The sequence below is a fragment of the Myotis myotis genome, unplaced genomic scaffold (genome assembly GCF_014108235.1).
Source record: "Myotis myotis isolate mMyoMyo1 unplaced genomic scaffold, mMyoMyo1.p scaffold_m19_p_1, whole genome shotgun sequence".
Classification (NCBI taxonomy): domain Eukaryota; kingdom Metazoa; phylum Chordata; class Mammalia; order Chiroptera; family Vespertilionidae; genus Myotis; species Myotis myotis.
Genome location: NW_023416313.1, coordinates 130997688 through 131024357, shown reverse-complemented (window position 1 = coordinate 131024357; position 26670 = coordinate 130997688). Strand labels below are relative to the sequence as shown.

The 26670-nt window shown below is 45.5% G+C and overlaps 1 protein-coding gene across 3 annotated transcripts in view; it reads right to left on the bottom strand.

Annotated features, from left to right (window-relative positions):
- PROSER2 (proline and serine rich 2) overlaps positions 1–26670 on the bottom strand; it is a 95492-nt gene that overhangs the window by 18786 nt on the left and 50036 nt on the right. For 2 of the 3 annotated variants that reach the window (XR_004974357.1, XR_004974362.1), the window contains one exon: positions 2079–2377. The exons of the other annotated variant lie outside the window; for it this stretch is intronic. The gene's annotated coding sequence lies outside the window, so the exon portion shown is untranslated. The remainder of the gene's footprint in view (positions 1–2078; positions 2378–26670) is intronic. 3 annotated transcript variants of the gene reach the window in all.

The window sequence follows — 26670 nt, the reverse complement described above, 5'->3', positions numbered from 1 at the left end:
GTAACAAATGCTACAAATGCTTGCTCAGTGATGTCAGAGGATAGGCTGGCCCCAGGCCAGATGCAGAGGTGAAGGCTGACTGCTAATCCCAGCTTCCCTTCCTCCTCTTTGTCCCTTCTGCTGCCCTTACCCATCATGAGCCTCTTTCTTTCTCCTCTCTCCTGACCTTGAAACTTTTCCTCAGGAAAGGTGGCAGGGGTGGGGGTGGGGGTGGGCTGTCTAGGGGGTGGGGGTGCATTTACACTATAGTTCAGTGTTTTTCTATTCCCCTTTCTATCATTTCTGCAACCTTGACATGACCTTAGTCTTGGGCTTCTGAAACTGGGATAATGAATCTCTGGGGTTATTGGTGATGTGCCAGGGGTAAACAAAGCTGTAGGATAACCTGGGACACCTTCCTCATCAATTTTATTAGGTGATGAGAAAACAATTATCTCTTGAAATAGTCACAAATATGTTATAGAGTAGAAAAAAGTTGCCTGAATTATAAAGACAAATAAAAAAGTCTTATCTCCATAAACAGCAGATAAATTTATTTCCTCAAGACTCAGAAAAGCATAGCTCCCACATGACCACCCTGGCCACTGACTGTAGAAACATTCTGTGATGGCAAGACAACCCCCTCTGGTCATTGCTAATCTTGTTGGCAGATGATGGGTTCGTAGTGACTGCTGGTACACAAGACTTATATGCCTTTCTGAACATTTACATAATATTTTAAAATTAAGTTTAGACCTTCTATAAGTGTAAACTCATATCATCCATTCTGAACCTAACACAGAGCTTGAAGGGCTGTCACAAGAATGTTCTGCATTTTTGAGCATGTGTTTCCTTAAAGATTTAAAAGTTTTAAGATGTGCAAACATGACTGAGCCAGGTGTAAAACTGAGACATCACAGGGAAAAACTGTTAGTGAACCCTAAGCGGACAGCATAGGCTACAAGGAAAATTACACTACAAGGACCACAAAGATGGATTATGAATATTAAAGCAAAAGAAGGATGCTTGGCAACCAGAAGAGAGAGCCACCCCCAGACAGTTCAAACAGAGCAGGATGTGAAGAGTCAGGAAGCTGCAAGCAAGGCTGTCAGGAGCCTGTCGTGACGGGGGTTCCACAGGGACCCAGGACCTGTCCTCATTCTACACCCACATCTGCTGCAAACACACGGTGCACCTTTGAAAGGAGAAAGTTCCCTAGTGTTTCAAAGTCAAAGCCACAGAGACTGACTTTTGACAGAATCTGCTTTTATTTCCCAAAGCTTCTGTTTACTCTCAGATGACTATGTATTGCTCTCAAGATGTCCAATATTAAAATTAGTAGTGGATACTGGAAGAATAAGATTAATTGCATTTATGGTGAGATAAGTAAATAAAAACACACTAAGGTTTTGTTAAGGACTCCCTCTGTTTTCACTTCTGGAGCCCATTCCTGGAACTGGAACAAGGGCAGAATCAACCCCTGCAGGGTGACTGAACCATCCTTGGAAGTACTCCTTTTCCTCCTGAAATTCCCCGCACCCCCCCCCCCCCCCAGCAGCGTCCCCTCAGCACCCCAGCTCCAGGGCTGATGGTGACAATGTTTCTTTGTGATGCCTAAAGGGCTTCACATGGACCACCCAGAGCTTCTGATTCTAGCACACAGCGGCGCCCTGCCTGCCTTCCTCTCCTCTGGCTCTGGCTGTGCTGTCACTCATGTGGTCACAAGTTGGCGAGAACATAGCACGATGGGAAGAAAAGCAAAACAGAGAGCCAGGTACTCGTAGGAGCCCTCTCTGGATTGAGTGCCTGTGTGGATTCTCTGGGCGGCATGCGGGGATAATAATTTTTCTCCCCCTTGTTTATAGAAGAGCCAGACACAGGAAAGGCTAGAAGAAAAATGAAGGAAAACATTGCATATACGGAGAACCTTCTCTGGATGAAGCGTTAATTACTGATGTCCTGTGCCTAGCGCAGACGTAGGCCCTTATCTCTATCGTGAGGAAACGGAGGCTGAGAGATTGAGGAAAGGAGTGGCTCATGTCCATCAAGGGCTTACCACAGGCCAGGCAGTGATAGGTGTTAGCACATTTACTACTCACCAGTCCCATCACAGACGCACGGGGATCTCCATTCTACAGGTGGGAAACCAAGACGGGAGACACCCGGGAAATTTACCCATAGTTCCAAGCTAATCCACATTGGAGCCAGGACTGGAATCTAGAAATGCCGGCTCCGAAGTCCGTGTGTTTCACTGCTGTGCTGCACTGCTCTGCAGATCAGGGAGCCAGCAAACACAGGACTGAGTTCCTGGGTCTGTCTTCTGTTGATGTGATCGTGAACAACAAAGGTCTGAGGCCAAATGGGGCCTCCCTTAGTCTGGAAGGATGCTTCAGCCTGGCTGCATTTAAAAAAAAAAAAAAAAAAAAAAAAAGGCATGATGCAGCTGCCAGCCAGCCATGAGTGCAGCAGACTCCTCAGCTTGGCCTCTGAGGACGGTGTCCCCCCTGTTCTTGGGCATCTGCCACTGACACTGAATCCACACCTGGGCAAGGGTGGTTTTGATCTTTCTCTGCCTGCCACTGGGGCTGGCTCCGGCTCCTGCCTACAGCCTAGGCTGCCATGAGGGCTGGTTGATGAGTTTGGGAAGTCACCCTTGGCCAACACAGGCTTGGTTCTCCTGGGGGGCCACCCCTCTGTCATCACCCCTCCCTGGCCAGATGGGGGCAGGTAGTGTCTCTGTGTGCAGAAGGAGGTGCCGGGTCAGCTTTTCTCCCAGATGGCAGAGCAGGAAGCCCCAGGGACCGAACCCAAAGAAGAATAGATGTGAACTAGACAACAGGGAGGGTGTGAAATGTTAGGGCTGATTTTTGAGAGGGACTGGGGGCGGGAAGGGGGCAGAGGGACACTGGTCCAGTCTGGCTCGGATCCAGATTGCAATTCTGAGCAGAGAAAATTGGGTCCAGTTGAGACCTGAAAGTGCTAGTGCTGGAGAAAAATACTTTCCTGCTCATTCTAAGCAACTAAAATGCACTATTGGTGCAGTAGGATTGCTAGTCGACACCCCAACATTCATTCTCTTTTATTTATTTATTTATTTATTTATTTATTTATTTATTTATTTATTTATTTATTGTTGGCAGTATGGTATTACAGATGACCCTCATCACACCCTTTACCCACCTCCACCCAGCCCTCACCCACCCCACCCCACTCCAGGCCTTCCCCACACTATTGTCTGTGTCCATGGGTTATGCATATTTGTTCTTTGGTTAATCTCTTTCCCTCCCCTACATCCCTCTCTCCTCTGAGATCTATCATTCTGTTCCATGCCTCTGGACCTATTTTGTTTGTCAGTTTATTTTGTTCGTTAGATTCCACATATAAATGAGATCATTTGACATTTGCCTTCCTCTAACTGGCTTATTCACTTGGCATAGTAATCTCCAGGTCCATCCATGCTGTCGAAAAGGGAAAGAGATCCTTCTTTTTCACAGCTGCATAGTATTCCATTGTGTTAATGTACCAGCGCTTTTAAAAAAAAATGACAGCGCTTGTCATTTGTTGATTTATTAATAGTAGCTATTCTGGCAAGTGTGAGGTTATACTTCATTGTTGTTTTAATTTGCATCTTTCTGATGATTACTGATTTGGGGTTGATTTTTTTCATGTTTCCTGGCCATCTGCATGTTCACTTTGGAGAAGTGTCTATTTAGGTCCTTTTTCCATTTTTCAATTGGATTGTTTGTCTTCCTGGTGTTGAGTTGTATGAGTTCTTTGTATATTTTGGAAATTAACCCCTTATCAGATGTGTCATTGGTGAATAAGTTCTTCCACACAGTGGGTTCCCTTTTCATTTTTTTTTTTTTTTTGTGTGGTTTCTTTTGCTGGGCAGAAGTTTTTAATTTTGATATGGTCCCATTTGTTTATTTTTTTCCTGTTTCCCTTGCCCTAGGAGATGTGCCGATGAAAATTCTGCTACGTGAGATTCTGAGATTTTACTGCCTATATTTTCTTCTAGGATTTTTATGGTTTCACAACTTACAGTTAAGTCTTTTATCCATTTTGAATTTATTCTTGTTTATGTTATAAGTTGGTGGACTAATTTCTTGCTTTCTTTTTTTTTTTTTGGATGTACCTGTTCAATTTTTGTATCCTGCAACTTTTCCAAATTCATTTATTAAATCTAGTAGTTTTTTTCATGGAGTCTTTAATGTTTTCTATGTACAATATCATGACCATTTATTGAAGAGACTGTCTTTACTCCATTATATGCTCTTGCCTCCTTTGTAAAAAAATTAATTGAGCATCAGGGCTTGGGTTGGTTTCTGGGTTCTCTGTTCTGTTCCATTGATCTATATGTCTGTTCTTGTGCCAGTACCAGGCTGTTTTGATTACAGTAGCTTTGTAGTATAACTTGATATCTGGTATTGTGATCTCTCCAAATTTGTCCTTCATTCTCCAGGTTGCTGAGGCTACTCAGGGTGTTTTTTGGTTCCATACACATTTTTTGAATATTTGTTCTAGATCTATAAAATATACCGTTGGTATTTTAATAAGGATTGCATTGAATCTGTAGATTGCTTTGGGTAGTATGGACATTTTAATGATGTTAATTCTACCAATCCATGAACATGATATATATTTTCATTTGTATCTTCCTCTATTTCCTTTTATAATGTCATACTAGAGGCCCGTTGTAGGAAGATTCCTGCAAGAATAGAGCTTCCTGCGGCTGGAGCAAAGCAGAGAAGGGAGTGAAACCCACTGAGGCGGGCTTCGCTCCCGCTCCCAACCACTGCGGCTGGGTTTGCCCTCCCGCTCCCAGCCTCTGCGGCTGGGTTTGCCCTCCCGCTCCCAGCCTCTGCGGCTGGGTTTGCCCTCCCGCTCCCAGCCTCTGCGGCTGGGTTTGCCCTCCCGCTCCCAGCCTCTGCGGCTGGGTTTCCCCTCCCGCTCCCAGCCTCTGCGGCTGGGTTTCCCCTCTCACCTCCTGCCTCCCACCTCCGCAGCCTTGGCTCCGTTCTGTCTCTGCCACCTCTACTTAGCTCCCTTCTGTAGCGCTTCACTTCCATGTTGTCTTCAGTATTTTCTCCCAGCCGGTATATGCAAATTAACCGCCATCTTTGTTGGCAGTTAATTTGCATATCGTACTGATTAGCCAATGGGAGGTGTAGCGAAGGCACGGTCAATTACCATGTTTGGCTATTATTAGATTGGATAGTTTTCTGAGTACACGTCTTTTACTTCCTTGGTTAAGTTTATTCCTAAATATCTTTTGTTGTTGTTCCAATGCTAAATGGGTTTATTTTTTTAAGTTTCTCTGAGAGTTTATTATTGGTATATAAAAATGCCATTGATTTCTGGGTATTAATTTGGTTTCCTGTTTCTTTGCCAAATTCATTTGTTAAATCTAGTAGATTTTTGATGAACTCTTTAATGTTTTCTATGTACAATATCATGTCATCTGTTAATAATGGCAGTTTTACTTCCTCCTTTCCAATTTGGATGCCTTTTTTTTCTTCTTCTTTTCTGATCACTGTGGCTAGGACTCCCAGTATTATCTATAGATATACAGGCCTAAGCAACCGTTCTGACCAAATAACTGGAACAACCAGACCACTGGCTGGTAACTATGATGCATACTGACCCAGAACTTGCTGCTGGGCCTGGACAGCCCTGAATCTGGTTCACCCACACTCCGGACCCAGACAGGAGGGAAGAGGGAGCCCGATTCCTTGTGAAATCGGCCATTGGTTAGCTTGCTGCTGGGGCCAACCTTCTGCGGTCCCTGCCCCAGACTAGCTGCCCCCCCCCCCCAATTGGCCCTGATCGCCAGCCAGGCCAAGGGACCCCACGCATGCATGAATTTGTGCATTGGGCCTTTAGTGTTAAATAAAAGTGGTGAAGTGGAAATCCCTGTCTTATTCCTGTTTTTAGTATATATATTTGTATTGATTTAAGAGAGGAAGAGAGAGGGAGAGAGAGATAGAAACATCAATGCTGAGAGAGATCATTAATTGGCTGCCTCGTGCACGCTCCCACTGGGGATCGAGCCTGCAACCCAGGTATGTGCCCTTGACCTGAATCAAACCTGGAACCCTTCAGTCTGCAGGCCTATACTCTATCCACTGAGCCAAACCAGCTAGGGCTTGTTCCTGTTTTTAAGGGAAATGTTTTTAGTTTTTACCCATTGAATATGATATTGCCTGTACGTTTGTCATATATGGCCATTATTATGTTCCCTCTATTCCCACTTTGCTGAGAGTTTTTATAAAAAATGCATGCTGGATTTTGTTGAATGCTTTTTCTGTATCTATTGATATGACCATGTGATTCTTATGCTTCATTTTGTTTATATGATATATCATAGTTATTGATTTGTGAATATTGTACTAGCCTTGCATCCTTGGAATAAATCCCACTTGGTCATGGTGTCTGATCTTTTTAATGTATTGCTAGATCTGATTTGTTAATATTTTGTTGAGGATTTTAGCATCTATGTTCATCAAGATTATTGGCCTATAATTTTCTTACTTTGTAGTGTTTTCTCTCTTCTTGAATTTTTTGAAATAGTTTAATTTTTTGAGGAAACTCCATACTGTTTTCCACTGTGGCTGTACCAGTCTTCCCTCCTCTTGAATTTTTTGAAATAGTTTGAAGAGGATACATGTTAGCTCTTCTTTGAATGTTTGGCAATACTTGCTTGTGAAGCCATCTGGTCCAGGACTTTGGTTTACTAGAAGTTTTTTTTTTTTTTTATTACTGCTTCGATTTCATTAGTTGTTAGCCTATTTAGGTTTTCTGATTCTTCCTGATTAAATTTTGGAAGATTGTATATTTCTCAGAATTTGTCCATTTCACACAGGTTGTCCAAATTATTGGCATATATTTGTTCATAATATTTTCTTATAGTACTTTGTATTTCTGTGATGTCACATGTTACTTTGCCTCTTTCATTTCTGATTTTATTTATTTGGATCCTCTCTCTTTGTTTCTTGATAAGTCTAGTTAAAGGTTCATCATCTTGCCCTGGCTGGCATTGCTCAGTGGTTAGTGCGTTGGCCCATGGACCAAAGGGTCATGAGTAAGATTCTCAGTCAAGAGCTATTACTTGGGTTGCAGGCTCTCTCCCTGGCCCTGGTTGCAGGAGGTAATCACTTGTTGTACTTCTCTCACATTCATTTCTCTCTCTCTCTCTTTCTCACTCTCTTCCTCCTCCCTTCCTTCCACTCTCTGTAAAAATCAATGGGAAAAATATCTTTGAGTGAAGATTTTTAAAAAGGTTCATTAATTTTGTTTATCTTTTCAAAGAACCAGCTCTTGGTTTCATTGATCGTTTGTATTATTATTATTATTATTATTATTATTATTATTATTAAATTTCTATGTCATTTATTTATGCTCTGAGCTTTATTTTTTTCTTCCTTTCATTTACTCTGTGCTTTTCTTGTTCTGTTTCTAATTTGTTTAGTTGTAGGGTTAGATTTTTAATTTGAGCTTTTACTTTTTTCTTGAGGTAGGCCTGTAATGCTATGAACTTCCCTCTCAGGACTGCTTTTGCTGTGTCCCATATATTTTGGGTGGTTGTGTGTTCATTGTCATGATGTTTTTTTATTTCTTCCTTGATCTCATTGGTATTCCATTCATTGTTTAAAACATGCTATTTAGTCTCTGTGTGTTTGAATGTTTTTGAGTTTTTAAATTGTAGTTGATTTCTAGTTTCATGCCATTGTGATCTGAGAAGGTGTTTGATATGATTTCAATATTCTTGAATTTATTTAGACTTATTTAATGTCCTAACATGTGGTCAATCTTTGAGAATGTTCCATGTGCATTTGAAAAGAATATACATTCTGCAGCTTTGGGATGAAATATTCTGTAAATATAAATTAAATCCATCTGATCTAGTATGTTATTTAAGGTCTCTGATTCCTTGTTGATTTTTTATCTGAAAAATCTATCCAGTGATGCCAGTGGGGTGTTAAAGTCTCCTACTATGACTTTAGTCCATTTACATTTAAGGTTATTATTGATAGGTACTTATTTATTGCCACATTTTTCTTTATACATATATTCCTCTCATTCTTGAATTCTTCTTCTTCTTAAAGCACCCCCTTTAACATTTCTTGCAATGCTGGTTTGGTGGTAATATATTCCTTTAGCCACCCCCGCCTCCTGTTTTTTAATTTGCCTGGAAAACTCTTTAATTTGCTTTCAATTTTAAATGATAGCCTTGTTGGATACAGTTGTCTTGGACTCAGGTCATTGCTTTTCATTACTTTGACTACTTCATACCATTCTCTTCAGGCCTGAAGTGTTTCTGTTGATAAATCAGCTGACATTCTAATGGGAATTCCCTTATAGTTAACTTTATCTCTCTCCTGCTGCCTTTAAGATTCTCTCTTGGTTTTTAATGTTTCTCATTTTTTAATTATGATGTATCTTGGAGTGAGTCTCTTTGAGTTCTTGATTGAGACTCTCTGTGCTTCCTGAACTTGTATAACATTTTCCTTCACCAGGTTGGGGAAGTTTTGTCATTATTTTCTTAAACAGGTTCTCTATTCCTTGCTCATGTTCTTCTCCTCTGTTATTCTTATGATAGGAATGTTGTTACATTTCATGTTGTCCCAAAGTTCCCTTAAACTATCCTCTTGTTTTTTAATTCTTTTTTCTTTTTGCTGGCCTAATTGGGTGTTTTTTTTCTACCTTGTCTTCCAAATAACTGATTTGATCCTCTGCTTCATTTCATCTACTTTTGATTACTTCCAGTGTATTCTAGATATCAGATATGGTATTCTTCATTTTTGACTGGTTCTTGTATATAGTTTCTATTTCCTTTTTCATGCTGTTGTAGTTGCCACTAAGTTTCTTGTAATTATCAGGAAGTTCCTTGAGGATCCTTATAACCATTATTTTGAGCTCTATATCTGTTAGAAATCTTGCCTCCATTTCATTCAGCTCTTTCTTTGGAGTTTCCTCCTTTCTTTCACTTGGGGGTTATTTCTGTGTCTCCCCATTTTTAGCATCCCTTTGTATTTGTTTCTATGTATTAGATAGAACTTCTATGCCCGCAGTCTTTGTGGGGTGGCCTTATATCATAAGTAACCTGTGGAACCCAGTGGTGTAGTCTCTTTGATCTTCTAAGCTGGATGCTCTAGGAATGTCCCATGTGTGGTTTATTTCAGCTCTCTGGTTGTAACTGGGTCTTGATTGTTGTTGTCCCGTTTGTGGGTGGGATCTCCCCTCAGGCTGGCTGACTGTGAGGCTCAACCCTGACCACATAGCATGAGCTGTTGTGCAGGTGCTGAAAGAACAAAACAAAGCAAAGCAAAGCAAAAACAAAACAAAGCAAAGCAAAACAAAACAAAAACATACACAAGGCCCCTACAAAAACAAAAATAACAACCGCAAAAGAAAGAGAAAAAAGAACAAAAATAATAAAAGAAAAGAAAAAAATATGTATAAGAAGAAAAAAAGGGGGGGAGGAGGAATATAAAAGAAAAGAAGGGAGAGAAAATATAAGAATAAAGAATAGGAAAAGGAAAATGGTATAAACAATCTCTTACAGTCAAGGGCCAGAGCAGATGACCTCCCTCAGACAGCCACATGTGTCTCCTCCTGCTTTTCACAGAGTGGGTGGCCTTGCTTCCTCTCACTTCATGTTAGCTTCTCTGAGAGACCATCCTCCCCTAAAATGAATGCCTTTGTCTCATTGTCCTTTCATAAGTACTATTTACCTCTCTCCAGGAGGCTTTTCCTGATGAGTTCCTGCTACACCTTGCTGGGGTCCAACCCCAGCAGGTCCAGGGGTCCCCAAAGGCGTGGATGGAGTCGGCGAAGAAGGAAGGACACGGAGACAGTGTTCAGTTGATCAGCAGCCTAGCCAGGATCTCCAGCCAAGTTCTGGTCTGGATCTCCAGAGAGGTTCTGCTTAGGATCTCCAGCCAGGTTCTGTGTCCATGTTGTCTTGCTAGGTTCTCCAGCCAGGTTCTCCAGGTTCTCCAGCCAGGTTCTGTAGCCAAGTTCCCTCGCTAGGTTCTCCAGCCAGGTTCTGTCCAGGTTCTCCAGCCAGGTTCAGTTACCAGGTTCTAGTCAGGTTCTCTTGCCAATTTCTGTAGTCAGGTTCAGTCCAGGATCTTTTGCCATGTTCTCTCGCTAGGTTCTGTCTCTAGGTTCTGAGGCCAGTTTCTTTCCAGGATCTTTTGCCATGTTCTCTCCAGCGAAGTTCTTCTGTCTCTAGAGAACGTTCTGTGTAGGTTCTGTGCCTAGGTTCTGTCTCTCGCTGTCTTGTTACATCTGTATTTATACCAGTTGATTCAATCCTATCAATCTCTATTACAAAGGTTAGGGCGTTTCTTATCTCCATTCCAGGAAGTAAAGATTATGTAGCTTAAGCATGATTGTTCGTAGTTAAAGTGATTAATTACCCGCCTGGCACTTAGTTGAGGGGTTTTATTCCCTCCCTAACTTCAGGGGAAAATCCCTACCTGGGGAAACAACCTTTCTCAGAGAGGAGACCTTGGTAAAAACACATAGTGCCAAGAAGGTGAGCAAACATATTAAGAACAGTATGCCATATATGCCAGGTCCTTTGAAACAGCAAGGATGGACCGGCTCTTGGCACACCTGACCTATCCCCTGGACTAAACAGGCTGCATAAGGGCTTTTCTGCCCAGAGGACCTGAAAAACAGGTGGAAGATTCTCATTCATCCGGGTTTAGCCCTGACCATCAAGTCCACATCAAAATCCTATTACTTTTCCTTTTTTGCTCTCAATGTGGAATTTCCTGGTCAAGGGAGGGTCAGAGTGGAAGGAGCTCCCCACAATCTCCTCCTCTGCCCCATGTATGAAATGCATGAGCAAAGGCCCATTATAACACCTGCTCTATTTCAGCTCGCTCTTCTGTGAAAGGAGGATAATAAAACCCTTTCATGCTGTTTGATTCTTGAGTTCCCTGCTATTTGAGGATGGCAGTTCTCTTGGCTTATTCACTTAGAGACAACTCAAACTTCTATGGAAAAGTTGCATGTAGGTTGTATTTTTCCAGAGCCATTTGGGAATATATTGTTGACATGATGCCCCAAGACCCCTGAATATTTTGGCCTGTATTTTCTACACACAAGGACATTCCTCTATGTGACCACAACACAACCATCAAATCAAAAAGTTAATGCTGCTTCATTCCTACCATGCAACCATGGTCTCCCACTCAAGTTTCCTGTCTTCCCAATAATGTCCTTCTTTAGCAAAAGGATACAACACAGAATCATGTGTCCCATTTAGTTGTCACATCTCTTTAGACTCCTCCAATCTGAGATGTATTCCTGGGTCTTTTATTGATGGAAAGTTATTAATCTTAACACTTTTGAGCATTGCAGACTCAGTTGTTAATAGAGTTTGAGCTTTCTGACATTGTACTTAGATTCAGGTTGTGAATCTTGGGTAGGAATAGCTCAGACATGGTGCTGTGCTCCCATTGGGTCCTCTCAGCTGGTGCATGGTTTCCATTGGTTCTATCACTCATGTAAGTGATCCCCTCATTAAAGTCTGTCTGCTAGGTTCTCAAATGAAGCAAGTTTTTATTTGTAATTATTAAGTATTTTCTGAGGAGGTACATTGAAACTCTGAGAATGTACAGTTACTCATCAAATAAGTACAGTTAATTAATTCTAAATATAATTATAAATATATCTAATTAACATAATTAATCAATTAACATATGTGTAGACTCATAGTTTTCTATTTCATCCTCTGGGTCATGACTCATTATTATTATTATTTATCTTGATGCTCAAATTGTCCCAGATTTAGTTGGCAGAGCCCATTTAAGCTGGCATCTGTATGTTTTTGACATCTCCCTATAATTCTTTGAACATTTCCTGACTCTCTGGCACAAAAATATATCCTAGGCTCATCTTGTAGGTTCCCTGTGTAAGCTCTGGAACAGGTCATTTGTCTTAGGAGCGCTGGTTCTTTTTAGCGGAGCACCAGTGGTCTGACTTAATCAGGTTCCTCCTCAGTGCTTGGACTGTCTGCTCTGTCCTTATAGAATGCAATTTAAGCAAGAACCCTGCTAAGTCAGAATATCAAAAGCCTACCCACCTCAAGATATGACCACCTTTGATGTCTGATCAGATTCCTCTTTCCTATTTCCTGGCATGCCTTCAGCAAGAACTGAATTGAGTTGGTCCAGCAGGAATGCCCCTTCCCCTGGTATTTTCGTTAGTAAGTTTCCATCCTCTGATCCCCACCTTGCTCCTGGATGCTAACCCCACTTATCCCTGTTGGAGTTGGACTTGAGTCTGATTTCTCTCCCCGTTTATACGTCTCCATTGCAGGAGCTCTCCTTGAGTGGTCTGCCTCACTGTCCCTAACAAGCGTCGTGGATCATTTTTCTTTCACAGTGATATTCAGAAGCCAGTACCTGGGCGCCAAGTGTGCTCATGGATATTGCATTGTCAGTGGACTGAGCTTGGGAACATGCATCTACATTTACATCCATGTTTATTACTACTTCTACCAATGTAGATTGAACACCTTGAGTGTACACTAACATCTTCATTTCCAACCCAACACCAAATGGGTCATTTTAGTTTTCTCCTTGCCATGTTGTAACCCACTGCTCAGGCAGGGAGAAAGCTGGCTCCCATTGTCCTTAAAAGGTCGACTTATTTGATCACTCCCTCTGTGTGTGACTAGCTTCTCAGTACGCTGCTCCCTCCTCCATGAGGATGCCATCCCTCCCCCTGCCCTCCCCAGGCTCTGACACCTGTCATAGGCCACCTGCTCCACAGCAGCTCTCCTAACCCCCTTCCCTGTGAGACATCGTGCCCCCAGCCCCACGGATGCCTAACCTTCCCTGGCCCCCCACCTTATGGTTTTTGGACAACATGGTGAGGGAAGGGAGAGGGTGGAAGAGTCTATGAGTGCCTTTGATAGCACAGAACATGGTAGTCAGGCGTGACAGTGTCTGAAACCAGAAACCTGTGGTGACACCTCACGCGGCTGTCCCCCTGGGACGGAGACTTTCTGGCTGGGTTCATCTGTGACCCTGTCTGTACCTCGGAAAAAGAGTACCTTGTACAGCACTCAGGAAAGGAACAGGTCTTTTTCTCCTTCTGTGCTTTCACTTTAGCTTCAGGTCTCGTTACATTTTAATGGTCTACCAGCTTCAGGGCTGGTCAGGAAATTTTCCATATCTTCCCCTGGTTATTCATGCTTTCTGAAAGCAGGACTGGTGCCAGCAGCTGCTAGTCTGAATCATCTAAGCTTCACTTTTGCAGCACTCGCCCCCAGGAATCCAGATTCCAGGGCTGGTCGCCACAGGGGGCTGGGAGGGCTGGGTTGTTTTAGGATTTCCCTCAGATCCTCTTACAGTTTGCCCTTCTGGGATATAGTTTCTCTTTCCCAGAGGAGGGAGATAAACGAGGTGCCAGAGGACAGAAAAGACTCCAGAAGCTCTTGTAGAGATAATCTGAGACATGGAGACTGGCAGCCCTGGAGGTCACCAAGTCAGGAGCCCATTTCCATGAGGCCAATGAAGCTTAAAATTCAGGGCCCCTTGCTGACATGGGCACTTCCAAAGCCCGTTAGGAGTCACAGTTTTGTAGTCTTTGTCTTAAAGAAGCCCACCCCCAAATTGTCCAGGCTGCAGGCCCCACAATCTGGGCCAGCCCTGGACCTAGTGACTCCCACCTCTCTGAGTCCCAAAAGGGAAGGACCCAGTGACAGGACCCTGTGTGTGGGAAAGTAGCTCAGTGTCACAGTAGTGGGCAAAGCTGATGGAGTTCAGTCTCAGCTCTGACATTTACCAGTGTGGAATTCTGGAAGTTACCTAACCTCTCTGTGCCTCAGTTTCCTCCAGTAAAGTGCCTCACTCACCTCACAGGGCTGATGTGAGGATTAAATACATTCATCTATATATACAAACTCCATCTATCTATCTATCTATCTATCTATCTATCTATCTATCTACCTACCTACCTATCATATATCTATTATCTATCTACCTACATACTTATCATCTATCTGAAACAGGGAGGGAAACACAGAATGCAACCCCAGAACAGCACTTAGACATATTATCCATCCACTTGGTCCTCTTTATGAAATGCTGCCATGAAAGTCACATGTCCTGCAGCTCTTGCTCTTCCCCTCATTGCTCAAGGCCAAAGATTGTTCCCTAAGTTCTTTGCCTTATTTAAGGTTTAAAAGACTCATAAGGGTTTCAGGCCATTTCAATTCTAGGATCATTTGTCCTGGGCTGCTTTTCCAGGGAGCAGTTTGGCCTCTCCTGGCCACACACACTTCTGTGTGCCCATCAGTGGCTGGGCCTGGGCTGCCCCTGGCTCTCGGCTCCAGAGCCAGGAAGGACCAACTATCTCCTTCTCCGGGTGGTGGAGGGGTGGGGGGAAGGGGCGGGGGGAAGAGAAGAGGTTGGGACGACTTGGAAGGGATTAGGATTAGGGTTTAGGGATAAGGATTTAAGAATGTTTGCTGGCTGGGAACGTGAGGTGGTTGTGAACCGGCTTGTGGAAAAGCCTCAAACACCAGCCTCAGAAGACTCTTAGCTGGGAGGTGGCTCTGGCTTTGGCCTGGGAATTCCAAGCTGCCTACAGGGAGACGGACCATGTGAGAATTCTGACCCCTCTTGCCCCCGTGCCGCCTCGCCACCTCTTCCCTGCGGCCAGAAGCTGAGTGCTCAAGCACTTGAACTGCATGTGCGTTTCTGCCTTCTTCCTGGGCCAGCCTTGTGACACCAAGAATGAGCAACAGACATGGTTGGCGGAGGCCACCTGCCCCAGGCCCTGGCAGAGCCCACGCGCTCAGCTCCTCCTGGAAAGAAACCCTCTCTAGATGCCAGCCTGTCATCCCCAGCGCCCTCTCTTTTCATTCCCCCTTCCCCGTCCCGTGCGTGCCCTCCAGGCTCTCCACCGCCATTTCCTCCACGTCTGTTTCTCCTCCATGCCTCCTCACTGCCAACCTGGCTTCTCTGCCCACCCATCAGCCTCTCTCCCCCACTCCTGCTTCAAGCCGAGGGAACCAGAAGGGCTGTGGCTCTTCAACTAGTAGCGGGAAGTCCTATAATTTTCATCCAAAATGAGGTCCTTTTGAAAATAAAAGGGACGGTGGACCAACCAGCACAGATGGGGCTGCCCAGCCACACGAGGCTCTCTGGTCACCCTGCTCCAGCACCGCTCAGTGAGTGCTTCACCAGCTTGCACGGGCCTGCTCCCTTGTCCTTCTGGAATAACTGCAACACCTGCTTCCACTCAGTGCAGGCAGAGCTCCCGCCTCCTCTGACCTCCCCTAGTCACTTGAGCCAGGTTATCCTGGCTGGCTAGACCAACTATTAAATTTTCAGGAACTTTACAGGCCAGCTGCTCAACACAGCCATAATCTTAAAATTCACTGAGATGAACTTATAATTAAATATGGTAATAAATGCTCTCAATTCATCATTTTCTAATTTCATTGCTACTTTCATGTCCTTGATGTTATTTATTTATGTCCCCTGTGTCTGTTTAGTGGAAACAGCACAGGCTGATTGACTACTTTGCTTGTCTTCCCAACTCTGTGTTCAGTAACGTCAGGTTGGTGGCTGGAAATTGGCCACAGTGAGTAGTCACACCATTGGCAACTGCTTTACACCGGGGCTTGATTTATTGTTCTGATAACTGTCTATACATGTAAGACAGAAAATGTTAATAATGCAGATTAAACTTAAAAGCATATTGTTTCTGTAGTCATTACATTGTGAATAACATGAGCAATAGAGGGAGTACTTCCCTCTATTGAAAACTTATCAGAATGAGCAAAGATGCTAATGTCATTAACAAATGAGTGAAATTATGAATTCATAATGCTGAAGCCAAAAGAGGTTTCATTTAATAAATACAATTAGTATGAAAGTGAGAAATAGTTTACCAGCAAATTACATCCAAGATTTAAGGACAATAAACTTATTGGGGAAAGAGCTGATGGTGATGCAAATCCATGGTTGAATCCTAGGTTTGGCAAAAATTGAATGCATTCTGTGAGAACCAGTGGCTATGTGGAATTTACAGTGTAGAGTATTGTATATTTCAGCATTATTTGTAAATTGTGTGTTATACATGCTTTATGCCTGTAAATTTTATAGTAAACATAAGCACGTTTAAGCATGTATACATGGTTATTCAGTCAGTTGTTAAACACTAGCCTGCACAACACTGCCTGCCACCTTGTCCAGGTTGGGTCAGGTACCTCCTTTGCTGCTCCCACAGAACTGTAGCATTACATCCTTCTGTCTGTCTCACCCACTGAACTTCTTGAGGACAGAAGAATCTTTGTAGCTCCCACTTAACATAATACCTGGCAGAGATTAGGTGCCCCTCCCCAAATGTAATGAATTAATTCATGAATTTAACAGCTGAGTGGGTGAAGGTGATATGGCACATACTCCTGGGCAGGGACTGCATTTCGGCCCTCTCATGGTGAGGTGTGGCGTGTGATAAGTTCAGTCATGTGATATGTGTGGTAGGAGGGATGTTGGCCACTTTTAGACAAGACCCTCCGGTTGCCTCTTTCTTTGGCAGCAGCAGGGACCCTGAAAGCCACGTATTCCTGGGAGTGTGGTCACATGGTGGAGAGGTGCCTGACCCACAAGGTGCCTTTGAATAAAATAGACAGTTTTTTCATGAAGCCACTAAGATCATGGGTATTACTTGTTACCACAGCATAGCCTCATCTATCCTGACTAATTCAGTGAGGGAACTGAGATGTGGGAGGTGACGTGGGCCAGGTTGCATAGCTTGTTGGTGGCAGGCCAAGAGCCCATCTTCATTTTCCCCATACATACAGGTTCCCCCTACAGTTTTTCAGAAATAAAGTGTGAATTTAAGGTGGGTTTTGTTTAAAGCCCCATTTCAGAGAATAACTGGTTGGGGCCCACTCATGGTGAGTCCTTCAGAGGTACCAGCCAGCAGGCACACCCACCAAACATCCTCTGATTAGAAGATCAGCAGGTACAGCTGGTGCTGGGGATTAAATCTACCATTAACTGTCATTAGCCTGGCTGTGGTTTCTCCCACAAGCGCCCCTCCCTTGCCCTGTCATTTATCACTGCTCTCAACTTACTGGGATAGGTCTGGTTCTCAGATGGAGAGAGACCCAGCTTTGGAAGTGACACTCAGAGCACAGCACTTGGGGCCTCTCTTAGAAAAACTCAGTTCTTTCCTGCAACGTCTCCCCTTTGCTCTCACACTGCTACACACTCACAGCACTTCTGACACCAGATGGGTGTCACTTTTCCCTACACTGAGCAACTCTGTGACAGCAGCTGGGTGTCCTACAATTTAATTCATTTCTGACACTTAGATCTACCTAGAGGCCATGTCAGACCCCACAGGTTAAGGGTCCAGTCCAAGAGACTGACCCCCATTTAGATGCCATAGCGAGGAGTAGGGCCCAGGCCACTCACAACTTCTGTCTGACTTGGCTATAAATTGGAGGTTTCTATAGCCCCCTCCTTGGCTTTGATTAATTTGCTAGAGTGACTCACAGAACTCGGGAAATGTGTTTACTAGTTTATTAAAGGACATGAAAAGGACACAGATGGACAGCCAGGTGAAGAGAGATACAGGGCGAGGTCTGGGAGGTGCTCCCGGTGCCCTCACCACGTAGGGATCTATAAGGGCCTAGGAGCGCAGTGTCAGGGACAGAGTCGAAGAGCAAACTTTAGAACAAGAGATGCTCCTAGTGCCCTTTTTTGGGAACTCTGTGCCAGGAACCAAATGCTGAGGTCAATATATGTACTTTCTCTTCTGTCACAGGCCTGAGAGGCCAAGTAGAAGAGAGAGGGCCCCGTTCACAGCTGGAGAAAGCTTAGCTCAGTTCCACAAACATTTATGAAGTGTGGATTTTGAGTCAGGCCTAGGCTATTTTGTATAGTATATGAATGGCATAGTATAGCAAGCACATATAGTACATGAGTGTAATACGTGTAGCATAATAGAGTATTAGCACAGTGTGGTAGCATAGTACTAGCATAGCATAGTGTAGTATGTACAGTATAATGTGTATATTATACTAGTATAATATGTACTAATATAGTGTTAGTTTAGCATAGCTCAGCATAGCATAGCACTCTTTTTTTTTTTTTCTTGTTCCTTCCTCCTTCCAAATGTGGCAATTTTCCATTTCTTTGATTGCAAACTGTAATGCTAGAACCACCTGGCTGAAGCCCTGAGTGGTGGGGTGAACTGAGAGGTGAGCTGGCCCATTCCTGACTTCTACCTGCCTGGAGATGACATGGCCTTCCCCATCCTGGGCCCACCCACCCTGCATTTCATTCACGTCTCTCTCCCAAGCACTGCTCTTGGCTTTTCTGCTGTTTCTGTCTTCGCTTCTGGGATGTAAGCTCCATAAGAGCAGGCCTGTTTTGTCTTGGTTTCTGTTGTGCTGTATCTCAGTGTCTGGAAAGGTGCCCGAATGTTTGTTGAATGACAGCTAGACTGCAGGCCACATGGGCAGGGACTGCCCTCCTCGCTCTTGGCCCTGCCTCACACAGGGTTTATGTCAGTGATTGCACCTAACAGATACAGCCCATCCTAATTGCGTTAGTTCCAACTTGTCTTTGGGTCTTTGCACAGGCCGTGCCATCTGCCTAGAACACTCTCCTCACCTTTAGTCCCATTAACTCCTGCGTACCCTTTAAGTCAGCTTGACCACCTTCTCTGACTAGAAGTCTTCCCTGATTGCTCCCCCCTTCTCTGTCCCCTGGCCTCTGTATTTCCCCTTTACGGTACAGACATGCCTTCTTGCAAATACTTTGTCTATTTTCTCCCTGTACTGCCAGCTTGGGAGGACGGGACCATGTGTTTCCTGCTCACCATTATATCCTCAGCCCCTGGGGCACACATAATAGGTGCTCAAATACTCATAGGATGAATCAATGGATGGCAACCACAGCCAACATGTGTTGTCTTCATCCATTCAGGGAGACCCAGGGATGCAGTGGGGGATGCAGGCCCTTGTCTAGTGGAAGGTTCCCCTGATCATCTACCCCAGAACTAAGAAAGTGGCCCAAGTTTATTTTTTCTCTCTCCCCATCCCCTTTCCCAGATAGCATTATCTGCTTTCTAAATTATGAATGTAACATATCCATATATATAAAACGACCAGTCAACCAGTCGCTATGATGCGCACTGACCACCCTGCAGATGCTCAATGCAGGAGCTGCCCCATGGTGGTCAGTGCACTCCCACAGCCAACCTCTGCAGCCCCTTCCCACAGCGGCCAACCTCCCATGACCCCTCCCCTGTCGGACAGCCCTGATGGCCCTGATCAGGGCAGCCAGTCAACCTCCTGCAGCCCCTCCCCCCGGCCAAACTCCCATGTCCCCAATCAACCCCAATTGCAGGCCAGGCCGAGGGACCCCACCTGTGCATGAATTTGTGCACTAGGCCTCTAGTACTCATTATAAGACTCATGAGCTACTTTTGTCTTTTATTATTCACACACCTATTCAATAGAAGAGCTATTAATTGAATACCTACTGTGTGCCAGATGCCACACTAGTACTAGGGAAGCAAAGATAAGTAGGACCTCGTCCCTACCCTCCCAGAGATTACAGTGCAGCACCTATTCTGCATCTTAGGTTACTCTACCCAACTGTGCACCTTAGAAGAAAGGACTCGTTTTCTGTTTACTAGTCCAGTGCATCAGAATCACACTTGTTAAAACTGTTCCTGAGTTCCTGCTCTGGAGTTTTTCATCCCATGGATGAGTGAGTCTGCTAACTTTCATTTCTAAAAATGTCCTAATGATGTTTATTTTGCCAACTAGGGGACTACACTATGTGAACCATTGCCCTAGACCAGCCGTGGGCAAACTACGGCTCATGGGCCGGATCTGGCCCGTTTGAAATGAATAAAACTATCGAAAAAAAAGACCGTACCCTTTTATGTAATGATGTTTACTTTGAATTTATATTAGTTCACACAAACACTCCATCCATGCTTTTGTTCCGGCCCTCCGGTCCAGTTTAAGAACCCATTGTGGCCCTCAAGTCAAAAAGTTTGCCCACCCCTGCCCTAGACCCTACTGCTCTTTCCGTTTCCAGAAATTTTGCACATCCATTGTCTCATTTAGTCTCTGAATCTCTCACCCAAGCACCTAAATTGCACACAAGTGATGAGAACTAAGGCCAAACCTTAAGCCTGAGGCTTCCCATGGAATGCTGTCCGCTTGAAGTGGTACCAGATGGCCTCTGAACGGTCTCCCACCATAGGGATATTAAGAAAGCTGGGATGACGCCCTAACTGGTTTGGCTCAGTGGATAGAGCATCAGCCTGCAGACTGAAAGAAAGCTGGGATGGGCACAGGTGGAGGAAGAGGTTGCATGGCAGAGGAAGGCTCCAGGAGGGCATTTCTGGGGAAGGGAGGGCAAGGAGGGAGGGAGGCAGAGTCTGTTGCTCCATCCTGGAGGGAGAACTGGATCTGGGCTATATGGATTGAGAAGCAGCCACTTGGAGGAAGAGCTATAGGGTCCCCCTACATAGACCACGGAGGAGAGAAGGGTGGAGATGATGCTGCAAGGAAGGGGGCGTGCTGGGGGACCTACTGACCCAAGGCAGGTTTAATTGGGGCCTGGATCATTCCACCTGTTTCTCAGAGACCTCTCTGAGCTCTGGCTGACAAGGCCACCCTCCTCCTCCAGGTTCTGCCCCAGCACCTCCTCCCAAGGGCTGGCTCAAAGTGTGCTGGATGGGGTGGAAAGTCTGAGGGCCGCAGCCCGGCCAGCCCAGCAACTCAAAATAAATACTTCCTCCTTGGCAGCCTCAAGGCGGCCAAGTGGCTCTGGCCGGACAATCCTCCAGTGTTCCCTGGAGCCTTTGGGGCGCTGGGCTGGGCTGGGCACTTCCTCATCTGGGAGGAGGCTGGGGAGGAAGGGCCCGGCTCTGAGTGGACAGAGGAAAGAGACACGGCAAAGTGTGAGCTTGGATGGGGGAGTCCTCCGATGTTGTGTATCTAAGCAGGAAGCCAGACCTGGCCAGCCTCAGGGAAGGAAAATAAGCTCTGAAGACCTATTTTTAGAAAGTGGTAAAACGCTGCTTCTCAGTAGGCAGTGGAACTTAAATCTAAAACTTACTTCTTTACTAAAGTAATTGAAGTGACCACTGGACTGCGTGTAAGAACGGGCCTGTGTGAACAGTGGAGCCTTATGAGGCTGTTAGGCTGGCGCTGCTCACCCTCCATGCTGGGACCTCCCTCAGGCCATTCCAGAGAGCTGCACAGGAAGATGGTGTCCTTGTGGTGGCACGGTGATGGTGATGGTGATGGTGGTGGTCACGGTGACAGTGACAGTGACGGTGACGGTGATGGTGGTGGTGATGGTGATGGTGGTGGTGGTGGTGATGGTGACGGTGACGGTGACGGTGACGATGATGATGATGGTAATGATGATGGGGATGGAGATAATGGTGATGATGGTGTTGATGAGAATAGCGATGGTGATGACGATAGTGATGATAATCGTGGTGATGAGGAGATGATAGTGAAGGTGTGAGCCAGGCATACACTTGCCATATTGGTCTCATTCTGTCCTTACTACTCCCTATGAGGCAAGTATGGTTTGTCCCCATTTTTTCAGATGAAGAAAGTGAGTCTCAAAGAGGTTAAGTCACATAACTAACAATTGTAGGACTGGGATTCAAACTCAGGTCAGGATAACAACAAAGCCTGCTCTGTATGAACCCATGAGAAAACACCAGAATTGGAAGAGGTGACACTGAGTCCAATTCCTGCTGCTTTCCTCTCGCAGAGCACTCACCAGTCTGCTCGCACGCCCCCCCCCCCCCCCCCCGCCCCCCGCCGCCCAGGAGGTGGGAGCTCATGTCTGGTGAGCAGCCCTTCTATTTTCAGCCAGCTCTAAATGCTATACAATTCCCACATGGAGCTGAAACCTCTCCACGTCATCTCTGTGGCCACATGGAACTATCTATCTATGACAGCCCTGCAAGCCTCTGGAGGCGGCTCTCAGAGCCTCTCAAACATTCTATTTGCAGGTCTGAGAAGCTCAATCCTTTCGGCTGTCCCTGCTCCTTCTAAAGCGTTACAGGTCTCAGTGAGTCTGGGATCGAGCAGACTACACTTAGAGCAAAATATAGCTTTGAAGGTGGATCTGGTTTCTAGAAAGAGCAAATGGTCATTTGGAAACAGGACTGAGTTGGATGACTGAACTGAGAAAAAACTTAGTTTAAAAGATAAAATTGAGCCATTTTAAAATCTTGCCTAAACTGGCACTGAAATTCCTTGAAGAATTTTTCAAAACCATAATTTAAACAACAGTAATATTACTAGATGAAGTGTAGAACCTCGCAAGGCAAGGAGATGCTTAGTTCCCTGAAAGCAGACACATTCCTGGTACAACATAGACAACAATTTCAACAGTGCCACTTACAAATATTGGCAGAGTGGTAATAATTTATGACGTGATTGGAGAGAGAGCACCAGTTTGTATTGCAATTGTGTCATGGCTAGACTGTGGCTTGAGATTTTAAATGGTGTAATCAAGGCTACCTTAGCGCCGTGCTGAGGTGTTTGCCTGAGCTGGTGGCCTCTGTGGGGGTGAGGCTGAGGCCTGGCACGGGCAGTGGTCGCTCTGCTTGCCCTGCCCGGAGCACTCCTGCTCAGTGCGGCCAGGCCCTGGACCTCCCACTGATGCCTGCTTGCCTTTGCAGGAACATGCACAGCTTCAGAGGGTTGCCAAGGAGTAGACTTAGTTAGCTGTGCTGTGCATTGGAGTTGTGCACACGGGTTGTTGGAAACCACAACTGGCGATTCCTGTTTCCGGAACCAAGTCCTGAGTAAGGGAGAGGGATGGAGCCAAAGGAGCACCTTTGAACTGGATGCTCCCAGGCAGAGGTCATGTGCAGCGGATTCAAGGAACCCCAGCCAGGCCGGCAGCGCCCTTCTCAGGCCTGGGACACAGCCTGCTCCCTTCCTCTTTCTAGTTCTGTCCTGCCCACTGAAATGCTCTTCCCAACAAGCCTGACTTTGCAAAGACATTCTTCACCTCCTTTCCTTCTTATCCCTAAACACAAGTCCCCAGTCCCTATCAGCTGAAACCTAAGTACAAATCAGGGAGGAGCCATAGTGAGTGGGGGGTAGAGCCTGAGGAGAGTCCAGAAACGACTCCATGGGAGACGAGAAAGGCTCTGTGGAAGAGACGCGGTGGCAGCTAGATGACGCCGAGGTTAGCCCCGCGCGCTCAGGAGAAGGGACAGGAGGAAGGCGTCGACCTTGCACAGCTGCTCAGAGGGCACGGGAAGCAGGGCGTTTGCAGCCCATGCAGTCAGGGCATGGGCCCAGCAGCCCCCGAGAGGTCCTGGTGCAGAGGAGAGAAGCCTGGATTTCCCCATCGGTGAGAGGGTGTGACAGCCCCACCTGGGAGGCAGTCATGAGGTAGCGTTCAGCACCACTCGCAGCAGATGGAGACGGTGCAACAATGGGCTGAGTGAATGAATAAATGTTGTCATTTCAGCTTCGTCTCCTAAGCTTCATCAATGAAGACAAGTTTCAAGCAACTTTTTTACATTATGAATATTTTAATTCAGTTCATTTGGCTTTTAGGATTGGACTGAAAAATAAAGAGCTTTACTAAGTTTACTGGGTTGTGAGTTTGGAAGAACATGATCAAGTGCACCCTGAGCTCTGAGTTTACTTTCCAAACAAGGTACCTGGGCCCTCAGAGCCCTCACAGCTGTCAGTATATCCCACCCGGGAGGAGAGGGGCCCTCCTGAGCCTTCCTACTCTTTGAAATGGTCTATGACAGAGTTATTTCCCCCAAATTCAAAATGCTTAGACACCAAACAAATGGCCAAGCAAAAGGATAAATTTGGCCCTAATTCACGGACCAGGAACTTGTACAACAGGAGAGCTAGTTGGATGTCCAAGAGACCATGTAGCTTCACAAATGCAGACAAGTTTCAAACAACTTTTTTACATTATGAAAATGTAAACTTGTCAAGGGTGTGGGTTCCACGAGCAATTACCTAATTCTGTAACGGCCACAGAGACCTGGGCATGTTGTTGGTGACAAGGACAGACTTCTGCTGCAGGTCTCAATGCCCAGGGTGAGTAAACAACAAATCAGAATGCCAAGGACGGAAACCAGCCCGGCTCTGAAGGAGGCAGTGTGTGGGCATGTGCAAGCGTGTAACACGTGTAAGCACACACACACGTGCGCAGAGCTCCTTGTTCTCTGGAGCCCTTTACGCCTGACACATGGATTCCTTGTTCGTTTAGCCCCACCTCTTACAAGTATTTCCAGAACTTAGGTTACTCCTCTTGGCAGCTCTGCTTCACACACAAATACCTGAAGTTTATGAAGTGTGACCTGTTTATCAATGACTGCGCTCCATTAACCTCAGCTTCCAGCCCAGTCAGACCAGCACAGCTGCCGCCACCTCTGAAGGCAGGGGAGGAGGAGTAGGGGTGATCACCGAATCTGAACTAAGTCACCAAACTAGGAGCTCCAGCACCCAGAAAGGAGACCCCAGGCCCTCCTCAAAACTGGGAACTGCCCTAGCTGGTTTGGCTCAGTGGATAGAGTGTCGGCCTGCGGACTGAAGGATCCCGGGTTTGATTCCAGTTAAGGGCACTTGCCCGGGTTGCAGGCTCAGTCCCCAGTAGGGGGTATGCAGGAGGCAGACAGTCAATGATTCTCTCATCATTGATGTTTCTCTCCCTCTCCCTTCCTCTCTGAAATCAATAAAAAACAAACAAAAACCCCCCCCAAAAAACAAAAAACTGGAAATGCTCACTGAACCTCACTCAGAAGCCATGTTCTGCTGGGGAAATAGCTGGCCTCCAGGATCTTGAAGAGCAGCGGGAATCAGGAAAACCTACATTAAACTCAACCAGCAAGGCTGGGGGATTCCTCCTGACTCGGCTTTGCTCTAGATCCCAGTGTGTCCAGAGCAGAAGGGTCTGTGTGGGGCCACGGCAGACGGATCTAGGGGACTGCCAAGGAACCAGGAGGTGAAAAGCATCCTGAGAGGATTGCTCAGTTCTCTCAGAGGGGATGGGCGCTGCTCCCACCTCCTGCTCCTTAGGGCGATTTATGGACCCCCCCAAGACCCTGCCCAGGTCAGAGAATTACTGCATTTGTCACTTAGGCTTTCCAGGTCATTTCTAGAAACCACCATGTCCCCCCTTTTTAGCTCATTGTTGAACAGAAAGTTCATGCTGTTTAGATAAGAAGCCTGAAGTAAATCTTTACAGAGCAAGGTGACCAGGGTTGAAGGGATGTGCCCTATGGGGCAGGCCCTGCCTGGCTCCTAGCGTCATTGGTGGCCCCCTAGCAGGACAATAACCAGGAGGGAGAGTGAGCCTGCCAGTGACAGCAGTGACTGGCATTTCTTAAGTCCTTTGAATTTGGAATGTGTACAATTTATCTTTCTTTGAATAAACAGACACACAAAGGCTAGTCATTTTTATGTTAAGAAGTGTAGGGCAGGGAGTGCACTTTGGTTATTAAACTTTACTTGTGTAGACAGGTGGGTGTTTACCACCCCCCCCCCCCCCCCCGAGCGCTCTTACTATCAGAGAAGAGGGTGATTGTGGCATTTCTGGCGCAGGAGGGAAGGCAGCAGCTGGGGAGGGACTGGGTCAGTGGTGCCCAGGCAGTCCTCTATTTCGAATTCAGTCACAGAGTTCCAGTTTTCCCAGGACAAGGCAGCACAGAGCTCGGCTTTCTCTTTTCTCAGATATCTGAATGCAGGGCTTGTCCAGCGAGTAGATTAGAAAAAGATATGGAACTTGTTCCCCATGCTTTAAAGCAGGGAAAAAGCCTTGTTGTGAAGAGAAGAAACAAAACCTGTTTGGTGACTTGTCATTTCAATGAAAACACAAACCTTTCACAGCTGAGCATTCCCCATGCTCCTCCCCTTCCTCCTGCCACCCAGGAGCTGAGGGGGGCAGGAGGAAAAACAGAAAACAAGCCCTGCTCCTTCAGAGAACACAAGGATTTGGTGCAAACATTTAAGAGCCCAAGGGAGCAGTTTACTAAGCTTGTCTTGTCAGGGGGATAAAATACACTCAGAGATGCCTTTTATGTTTTCTTGTCTGACCACTGTGGCTAGGACTTCCGTTCTATGTTGAATAAAAGTGGTGAACCCTGTCTTGTTCCTGTTCTTAGGGAAAATCATTTTAGTTTTTGCCCATTGATGGGCAAATTTATGGACCCCCCCTACTCCCGCCCATATAATGTTGGCTTAGGTTTGTCATATATGGCCTTTATTATGTTGAGGTATGATTCCTCGATTCCAGGGATGGGGAACATCCGGCCTGCAGGCAGTAGAAGGCCCAAGAAGTCATTTGGTCTGGCCCTGCCAAGGCATTGGGGGTGAGTTAATGAAATGTTTGACCAAATATAGCAAGCTGACTTTTAAGTTGATAATTTTGTATGGCCCGTGAATTATGTTATAAATAGCCAAATGGCCCTTGGCAGAGAAAAGTTTCCCCACCCCCAAGTCTATTCCCACTCTGCTGAGAGTTTTTATCAAAAATTGGTATTTGATTTTGTCGAATGCTTTTCCTGAATCTACTGATATGATCATGTGATTTTCCAAATTGGAAAGACGGATGTAAAATTGTGATTATTCACAGATGATATGATATTGTACATAGAAAACTCTAAAGATTC